Below are 10,014 nucleotides of genomic sequence, written 5' to 3' on the forward strand. Positions count from 1 at the left end.
GAAAAAAACAGTAGAGGTGGCAGGAAATTGCCCCTTAGCAGCAACAGCTACAACTTTAAAATTACACAGGTCTAGCACAGCAACAATTATGACAGCAGCAGCAGCCGCCAACGCTGATGCCATTGGGGGTCCCTGTGTCCCAGGCACATTAATTCTAGGTGCTCTCTGTGAATTTCCTCATTTAAGTGTCACAGGGAGTAGTGGAAGTTGGGGGTGGATGTTGACGGGTGGGATAACCAGAGACTAACTTCGTGAGTTTGAGATGCGAGAAGGTCTATGCCTGGAAGGAAAGTCAGAAGCATTTAGCTAATGAGTGGTAATAATATCAGTGATCATAATATAGCCATGAGCAATGGCAATGGCAATTACAATAATGATCCAGAGGGCAATTTTGTGACAAGAGAACAGTTTCAGTGGATTGTCCTTCTTGCATTCGAATAGAGTAATAGTTTATTAGGATTATATTCAGATAGATAATCATATAAACTGAAGAATATGGTGGTGTCTCTCATTTCCCTCCAGGAGACTGACTTCCCCACCAAATTGCAGATAGCGAAGTGGCAAATGTGAGCCTCACAAAATACAAGCAGGTTTAAGAGACCAAAGGGAAGGAAAAAAAACCCAAAAGTGTTACATATAATACATTTAGTCTGCCCAGCATGTGAATGCAACCCCAAGAGGAGCAGTCACCTAACAATCTAAACAGAGTGGTCAATTTTCCTCCTAGCCGGAGGACAGGTGGAGAAAACAAGCAGAGTTCCCTCCACTACTCTTCCATCCTGGAGGCTGGCAAGAAAGAATCCCGTTGAAACACAAAAACTATTGGATGGGAATCTAGCACACCATGTAACAGTCACGATGAAAGACAGAGTAACAAATGTACAATTCCTACTTTTAAAAATGAAGAAGTTGAGCTGCCCAGATCCATATTGATAAGTTTTGCTTAAAAAATTAGTTTTTCCCAAATGAAAAACATCTTTATTTCTTTTTATTTTATATGGGATTCATGATCTTTATAAAAAAACTTTGTGATACAGAAAAGCATGACAAAATACAAATTCAATAGTAATCCTATCACTCAAATGACCATCTTTCCTGATAGTTCTCGGTGGATAGACACACCCATACACACATAAACATACTTACCATGATGTTATACATTTGTATCTTTCTACATTATTGCTTTTAATGGATACATAATGGCCACAGTGGAACATATCCGTGATGAATCCCAGTAATGTCTTTTGTTCCATCTACCTATCTATCTGATTTGTATAAGAAATTAAACACAGACATATCTCATTATATTGTGTTTTGCAGATATTGCATTTTGTTTAAATATTAAAGATCTCACCAGGCACGGTGGCTCATGGCTGTAATCCTAGCACTTTGGGAGATTTAGGCGGGCAGATTGCCTGAGCTCAGAAGTTCGAGACCAGCCTGGGCAACATGGCAAAACCCCGTCTCTACTAAAAATACAAAAAATTAGCTGGGTGTAGTGGTGCATGCCTGTAATCCCAGCTACTCCCCAGGCTGAGGCAGAAGAATCTCTTGAACCCGAGAGATGGAAACTGCAGTGAGCTGAGATCGTGCCACTACACTCCAGCCTGGGCAACACAGAGAGACTCTGTCTTAAAAAAAAAAAAAAGTAGCCAGGTGTGGTGATGCACACGCCTGTAATCCCAGCTACTTGGGAGGCTGAGGTACAAGAATCGCTTGAACCTGTGAGGCAGAGGTTGCAGTGAGCCGAGATGGTGCCACTGCATTCAAGCCTGGGTGACAGAGTGAGACTCCACCTCAAAAATAAATAAATAAATGTATGTTAAAGATCTGTGGCAACCTGTGTTGTGCAAGTCTATTGATGCCATTTTTTTTTTCCAACAGCATGTGCTTACTTTGTGTCTCTGTGTCATATTTTGGTAATTCTCACAATATTTCAGACTCATTCACTATTATTATATCTGTTATAGTGATCTGCAATCAGTGATCTCTGATGTTACTTTGTAATTATCTACAATTACCACTCACTTAGGACGGTGAACTCAATCAATAAATACTCGGTGTGTTCTCACTGCTCCGCCCACACACCATTCCCTCATCTCTCCCTCTCCTCCTATTCCCCAAGACACACAGTATTGAAATCAGGCCAATTAATAACTGTACAATGGCCTCTAAATGTTCAAGTGAAGAGTCACAAATCTCTCACTTTAAATCAAGAACTAGTAAGGGGCAGGGCACAGTGGTTCATGCTTGCAATCTTAGCACTTTGAGAGGCTGAGGTGGGCAGATCACTTGAAGCCAGAAGTTTAGACTAGCCTGACCAACATGGTGAAACCCTGTCACTACTAAACAAACAAAAATTAGCTGGACATGGTGGTGTTTGCCTGTAGTCCCAGCTACTCCGGAGACTGAGGCACAAGAATTGCTCAAACCTGGGAGGTGGAGGTTGTGGTGAGCTGAGTTCGCACCACTGCACTCTAGCCTGGGCCACAGAAAGAAACTCGGTCTCAAAAAAAAAAAAAAAAAAGTAATGTTTAGGCTTAGTGAGGAAGGCATGTCAAAAGCCAAGAGAGGCTGAAAGCTAAGCATCTTGTGCTAAACAGACAAGTTGTGCATGCAAAGGAAAGGTTCTTGAAGCAAATTAAAAGTGCTGCTCCAGTGAACATGCAAATTATAAGAAAGCAAAATAACCTTATTGCTGACATGGAGAAAGTTTTAGTGGTCTGGATAGAAGATGAAATCATTCCCTTAAGCCAAAGCCTAATACAAAGCAAGTCTCTACCTCTCTTCAATTCTATAAAGGCTGAGAGATGAAGAAGCTGCAGAAGAAATGTTTGAAGCTAGCAGAGTCTGGTTTACGGAAAGAGGCCATCTCTGTAACATAAAAGTGCAGGGTGAAGCAGCACGTGCTGATGTAGAAGCTGCAACAAGTCATTCAGAAAACAAGTGAAAATAATTATCCTAGGATAAGTGATGATGGTTGCTACACTAAACAACAGGTTTTCAATGTAGATGAAATAACCTTCTGTTGGAAGAAGATGCTATCCAAGACTTTCATAGCTTGAGAGGAGAAGTCGATGCCTGGCTTCAAAGCTTCAAAGTACAGGCTGACTCTCTTGAGCATCTCTCTAATGCATCTGGCGACTGTAAGTTGAAGCCAACATTCATTTATTATTCTGAAAATCCTAGAGGCCTTAAGAAGGATGCTAGATCTACTCTGCCTGTGCACTATCAATGGAGCAACAAAGCCTGGATGATAGCACATCTGTTTATAGCATAGTTTGCTGAACATCTTAAGCCCACTGGTTTTTTTTTAGAAATGGAGTTTTGCTCTTGTTACCCAGGCTGGAGTGCAATGGCACAATCTCGGCTCACCGCAACCTCCGCCTCCTGGGTTCAAGCAATTCTCCTGCCTCAGCCTCCCGAGTAGCTGGGACTACAGGCGTGCGCCACCATGCCCAGCTAATTTTTGTATTTTCAGTAGAGATGGGATTTCACCATGTTGACCAGGATGGTCTCGATCTCTTGACCTCATGATCCACCTGCCTCGGCCTCCCAAAGAAGCCCACTGTTAAAACATACTGCTCAGACAAAAAGGTTTCTTTTTTTTTTTTCTTTTGAAGTGGAGTTTTGCTATTGTTGCCCAGGCTGGAGTGCAATGGCGCCGTGTTGGCTCACTGCAACCTCTGCCTCCCTGGTTCAAGCGATTCTTCTGCCTCAGCCTCCCAAGTAGCTGGGATTATAGGCATGTGCCACCGCGCCAGGATAATTTTTTTGTATTTTTATTAGAGACGGGATTTCACCATGTTGGTCAGGCTGGTCTTGAACTCCCAACCTCAGGTGATCCACCCACCTCAGCCTCCCAAAGTGCTGGGATTACATGCATGAGCCACTGCACCCAGCCAAAAAGATTTCTTTCAAAATATTACTACTCCTTGACAATGCTTCTTGTCACCTGAGCACTCTGGTGAAAATGTACAAGGAGGTAAATGTTGTTATTATGCTTATTAACACAATGTCCATTATGTAGCCCATGGATCAAGGAGTAATTTTGACTTTTAAGTCTTATGATTTAAGAAATACATATTGTAAGGCTATAGCTTCCATAGATAGGGATTCCTCTGATAGAGCCAGACAAAGTAAATGAAAAACCTCTAAAGGTTTCACCATTCCTCATGCCATCCAGAACATTCACGATTCATGAACATTGTGAGCATTGTTGAAATGACAAAGATTTACACTATTCCACAAACTTAGTTGATAAAGCAGTGGCAGTGTGAAAGGATAGGCTCCAATTCTGAAAGAAGTTCTACTGTGGATGAAATGTGGCAAACTTCACTGTTGTCTTATTTAAGCAATTGCCACAGCCACCCCAGCCTTTAGCAGCCACCACCCTGATCAGTTAGCAATCATCAACTCTAAGGCAAGACCCACCACCAGCAAAGAGTTACAATTTGGTGAAGGCTCACATGATTATTAGCATTTTTAAGCAAAAAAGAATTTTTAAATTACATATGCACATTGTTTTTTAACGACATAATGCTATTGCACACTTAATAGCATTAATAGCACACTGCAATATAGTATACATGTAATTTTTACATGTACTGGGAAACCAAAAACTGCGTGACTGGCTTTTTGCCGTATTCACTTCATTGTGGTGAAATTGCAGTATCTCCGAGGTGTGACTGCACCAAATCAAAATATTCTTTTTGTAGTCAGCCCTCAAAATTGTCAGTCCATGTTTGTGTGTTTCTGTTTTTGTTCTGTGAGGTTGTTTTAGGAAATACTCAGATCTTTGTTTTAAGAAAGGTCAGATGCTAAGCAGATTGGAACCTGGAGTAGAAAACCACAGGATTCTGAAGTTCATTCTGCCAGTGATATAAAAGGAAACCCTTAGAGGCAATGTCAGCAGGCAGGGCTTATTAAAGTTCACTGAACCTGGAGCTCCTCCCCTGCACATCTGCCCCTCATCTCTCTGATACTCCTCCCTGGCGGTGAGCAACGGTGGTTGAGATTGGTCTCAGCAACCTCCTGGTATGTCAGTGTTTTCCTTCTCCCTTAGGTACTTAAAGGGTACTATTTAGGCAGGGGCAAATATATCTTTAAAAAGAGAAGCTTGCTTTCTAGTCATGTACTTGTTGAGTCTAATAAAATAGTTTTGTTTTTCTACTTTGTATTTTTTTATTTTTTTGAGACAGTCTTGCTCTGTCACCAGGCTGGAGTGCAGTGGCACAATTTTGGCTCACTGCAACCTCTGCCTCCCAGGTTTAAGTGATTCTCCTGCCTCAGCCTCCCAAGTAGCTGGGACTATAGGTGTGCACCACCAGGCCCAGCTAATTGTTGTATTTTTTGTAGAAATGGGGTTTCACCGTGTTGGCCAGGTTGGTTTCAAACGCCTGACCTCAGGTGATTCTCCTGCCTTGGCTTCTCAAAGTGCTGGGATTACAAGCGTGAGCCACTGCATCCAGTGCATCAGTTTTTTGATTCTTGTTTTGTCTCCATTCTTCATTGAGTGAAGGGGCTACACCTTCTCATTTATCCCTTAGATAGCCTTGTTGTCATCTGCTGTTTTGTCTGGAGTTTCTAAAGTATTTGATGCATATTTAGGCCTGACCGTTTGTTATATTTTTGAATGACAATCTGTTGAAAAATCGCTCCTTAGATAGTTTTGCCATCATTCTCATGTCTAAAGGATATTATTAGTTAGGTGTGGTGGTGTGCACCTGCAGTCCTCAGCTACGTGGGGGTCTGAGGTGGGGAGATCACTTGAGCCTAAGAGGTTGAGGCTGCAGTAAGCCTTGACCACCCACTGCACTCCAGCCTGTCTCTAAAAAAAATTACATCTATCAAGAATATCATTTCCCTATAGTGAAAAAATTAGTTACCTATAGAATAACCACTTTCACGAAGGAATTTGGTTTAAATTCCAGGCAGAGCAACTAAATTTTTATTAACAGCCTCCAGAGCACTTGTCTCTTGTGATGAAACTTGTGAAGTGTGGCTAGATTACTTGATTCCTTCTCCGTGGTACCTGTTCACTGGCTTCAACTCCAACATCTACCTCTCAGAAACATAATTTAGTAAACTTTTTCTCTCAGCTGCCATCTTGTCTCTTAAGGCAGAAATGCTTTGGTAACTTCATTCCTTTTTAAAGGAAAGTCTTTGGGATCAGCCTTGGCTCATCCTGACTGACCTCATTCTTTGACGCTATGGTTTTCATTTTTGTTTGCTGAGATATATCATCTTTGCTAATCTTAGTCTGGAGTTATCTTTGCGAAAACTTCTGAAATGATAATTTTTGAAGCACTAAAGGTAAGCAAATTAAACTCGAAGTGGAGGGATATCAAAGAAAGACTTCCTTCAAAAGCTGTAGCTTGGGTAACACTGAGTGGAGTTCAGTGTTACAATGACATCTGTGGGGATACTTGGCCTGGATTTACTTTACCTTGCTTATCTGTTTTTCCTGAAAAGAGATTAATTGCAATAATATAGCTTGCCTCTGGAGAGGTCATTTCTGCCAGAGAGAAAATGCAGCGCTGGTCTTCCTGATGGGCTGCAGGCATGTGGCATTATAAACTCAGTGTCTGCTCAGCCTTGCTCCAAACTGCTCCTGATTTCAAAGACATTTTGTCTTGGCTGTCTTTCTCTAAAGGTTTTCTTCATTTGGATAGCGTCTGCCAAGGAACTTCACTGAGTTGCATCTTCTCCATAGATTTTCTGACAGCATTTGCTGGGGAGAATTGCCCTGGCTCAAAGTGTTCATTACTTATTCCTCTCCTAAATGATTGCTTGGAAGATTTTTATACTGATGAATCTTATACTTGAAACTTTGTGTCTCCAGATGGCATTATTTGACTAGATATAGATACTATTATTTCTGGTGACATATGCTGAGAATTTTGTTCTTTATTTAGGAGCTTTACCCACGGCAATGAAGATTCTTTGGACATTTTATTTTGAAGGGATCTGGCAATGGATACCAACATGACTGAAGACGTGTTCTTCGGAATAGTATCCTATGGAATCGCTCTGGTAGGCTTGGCTATCCCTGAAGAGTAATCCTAAACTGCACCCTGGGGCTTGCCCTTACACAGTGGTTTAATTCCTCCTCATTTCAAGATTTGCTTAGTTTCATCGCTTCTCATTGAGCCAACATCCTTCAGAATTTGCTTCATTTGAGGTTTTGTTCTGAACATCTTGATCCTTGGTCATTATTTTTCTGCATGAACATCTGCTCTGGCCAATGCAATTGGTGGAAGTTTCTTTTTCTAAGGCCGTTTTCTCAGTAACTACGTTCTAAATGTGGCAATGGAGATGTTTCTTCCAGACCAGAGTTTTTGCGAATTTTCTGTCTGGATTTCTGTCAATTTGACTCATATGTTCCTGAAGAGATTAGTAGGGAACCATGTCTTGTTCAACCCCTCCTTTCTACATAGTAACCCCCTGAAGGGGCTGCTTGGGAAATTGGGTCCCAGTCACATTTGGCTATTGATAGGAAGTCCACTGATGTCACCTAGGGAAATGTTCCCCAATCATCTTTTTAAAAATGAGCTTCAAGGCCGGGCATGGTGGCTCACGTGTGTAATCCCAGCACTTTGGGAGGCTTAGGTGGGTGGATCCTTTGAGGTCAGGAAGTCAAGACCAGCCTGACTAACATAGTGAAACCCTGTCAGTACTAAAAATGCAAAAAAATAAGCTGGGCATGGTGATGAATGTCTGTAGTCCAAGCTACTCAGGAGGCTGAGGCAGGAGAATCACTTCAACCTGGGAGGCAGAGGTTGCAGTGAGCTGAGATTGTGCCATTGTATTCCAGCCTGGGTGACAGGTAGAGACTCCATCTCAAAAGAAATAAATAAAATAAAAATGAGCTATATAAAAAAAGCATTTCTTTTTAAAGAGCCTTGTCTTCAATAGCTTTATCTAAGGATCTTAGACTTCCAAGAGACCCTCCTGGGCTAATTATTTCGTAGCCAATTTTATTCATGGAATCTCTTTCTTCAGCAATTTATTTATTTATATTTGGAGACAGAGTCAAGCTCTGTTGGGTGTGATATCGGCTCACTGCAACCTCCGCCTCCTGGGTTCAAGCAATTCTTGTGCCTCAGCCTCGGAGTAGCTGGGTTACAGGTTTGCACCACCATGTCCAGATGATTTTTGTATTTTAGTAGAGATAGGGTTTCACCATGTTGCCCAGGCTGGTCTCCTGAGCTCAGGCAATCTGCCCACCTTGGCTTCCCGAAGTGCTAGGATTACAGGTATGAGCCACCACTCCCAGCCAGCAATTTATTTTTGAGGGATTTCATGAACACTAATTTTATTCACTGATTGTGACACTTATCAACACAGAGGAATTTTTTCCTGGCTAACATTTCTTATGAAATTGATTTCAATTCTTTAATAAGTAACTTGGCAAACTAAAAAGAAACAAAAACAAATCTTAATTTTGTTTTTTACGACAGAGTCTTGCTCTGTCGCCTAGGCTGGAGTGCAGTGGCACAATGTAAGCTCACTGAAACCTCTGCCTCCTGGATTCAAGCAGTTCTCTGCCTCTGCCTCAGCCTCCAAAGTAGCTGGAACTATAGGGGCATGCCATCATGCCTGGCTAATGTTTGCATTTTTTGTAGAGACAGGGTTTTGCTATGTTGGCCAGGCTGGTCTCAAACTTTTGATCTCCAGTGATCCATCCACCTCAGCCTTCCAAAGTTCTGGATTACAGGTGTGAGCCACCAGGCCCAGCCAAATAACTTAATTTCTATTGGCCATTGCTATGGTCCCCTAAAAATTTGTATGTTGAAACTCAATCCCCAGTGCAATAGTATTAAGAAGTGGGGCCTTTGGGAGGGGATTTAGGCAGGAGGGTTCTGCCTCATGAATGGGATTAGCGCCCCAATTAAAGAGGGTTGAGCGATCCTGTTTGTCTCTTTCACCATGTGAGAACAAACTGAAGACACCATCTATGAGGAAGGCCCTCATCAGACCCTGAATCGGCCTGCACTTTGATCTTAGGCCTCTCAGTCTCCAGACCTGTGAGAAATAAACTTCTGTTTAAAAATTACCCATGCTAAGGTATTCTGTTATAGCAGTCTGGATTGACTGGGATCGCACTCATTATGAGGCTTTTATGTTGGCCAGGCTCACCTATAGAATTTATGTCTCCCGGGATAATGTTTGCAAAGTCTCTCTTCAGCTAGTTGCATCCATGTAGTTAGTTTCTTCAGACACATGATCTGAAAGTGTTTCATCCTGAACCACTGAGGTCCTGGAATGTGTCCCCATAGTGACTTACTGTTGTTGTTGGAATAATTGCAGTCTGGATGATAGTAGCTATGGGTTGCCTCATTAGTGGCCATGACTCCTCATTAATTTATCTCTTCTTGGCATTATAGGTGAACACTTTCTTTTCTGGTGCCTCTTGTGGAACGATTTTTTTTTTTTTTTTTTTTTGGCCTCAACAACCCTTGTCTGTGAACTATATTTCTGCTGATACTTTTTATTGTTTTATTTCATGTTGGATAGATAAACGTATCTACAAGTGAGCCTTTTTTAGACAATGCTACCTCTGCATCCTGTAATTTTATTCCTGGAGATATTTTTTCAACAGTGGTAACTGAGAAATTTTTTCCTTTCTAATGATACTTTGGAATCAATATCTTCTGACCATGAGTCTAAAGGACAGCAGACCTAAGACATCTATGAAGTGCCAGCCTGACTTCTGAACACAGCTCCCAAAGTTCTGCTTTCTGGGAACCTTACTGGAACTCTCTTCCCTCTGTGACATTTGGACTTGCCTTTTGTTGAAAGACACTAAGGTAGTTTCTTCTTGACAACTGAATCTCAAACATCAAAGCGGAAAGACCCAGAGAGCCTTCCCTTAGCCATTGTGACATGCAGTATGCCTCAGCAGTAAGCCACCCTGAAAAACTGTCAGCCGAGCATCCAGCTGTCTTCATACAAATTACAAATTTTCATCCTTCCAGGAAAATTCACCATCATTTCTCTCCTGACGACATC

The 10,014-nt window shown here is 41.8% G+C and overlaps 1 long non-coding RNA gene across 1 annotated transcript; it reads left to right on the plus strand.

Annotated features, from left to right (window-relative positions):
* The first annotated feature begins 4,949 nt into the window (after positions 1 to 4,949).
* On the plus strand, positions 4,950 to 9,494 carry LOC128929289 (uncharacterized). Its single transcript, XR_008475478.2, has 3 exons — positions 4,950 to 5,037; positions 6,918 to 7,035; positions 9,390 to 9,494. It is a non-coding gene; the product is annotated as an uncharacterized LOC128929289 (long non-coding RNA).
* The last annotated feature ends 520 nt before the right edge of the window (positions 9,495 to 10,014 follow it).

The sequence above is a fragment of the Callithrix jacchus genome, chromosome 12 (assembly GCF_049354715.1).
Source record: "Callithrix jacchus isolate 240 chromosome 12, calJac240_pri, whole genome shotgun sequence".
Classification (NCBI taxonomy): Eukaryota; Metazoa; Chordata; class Mammalia; order Primates; family Cebidae; genus Callithrix; species Callithrix jacchus.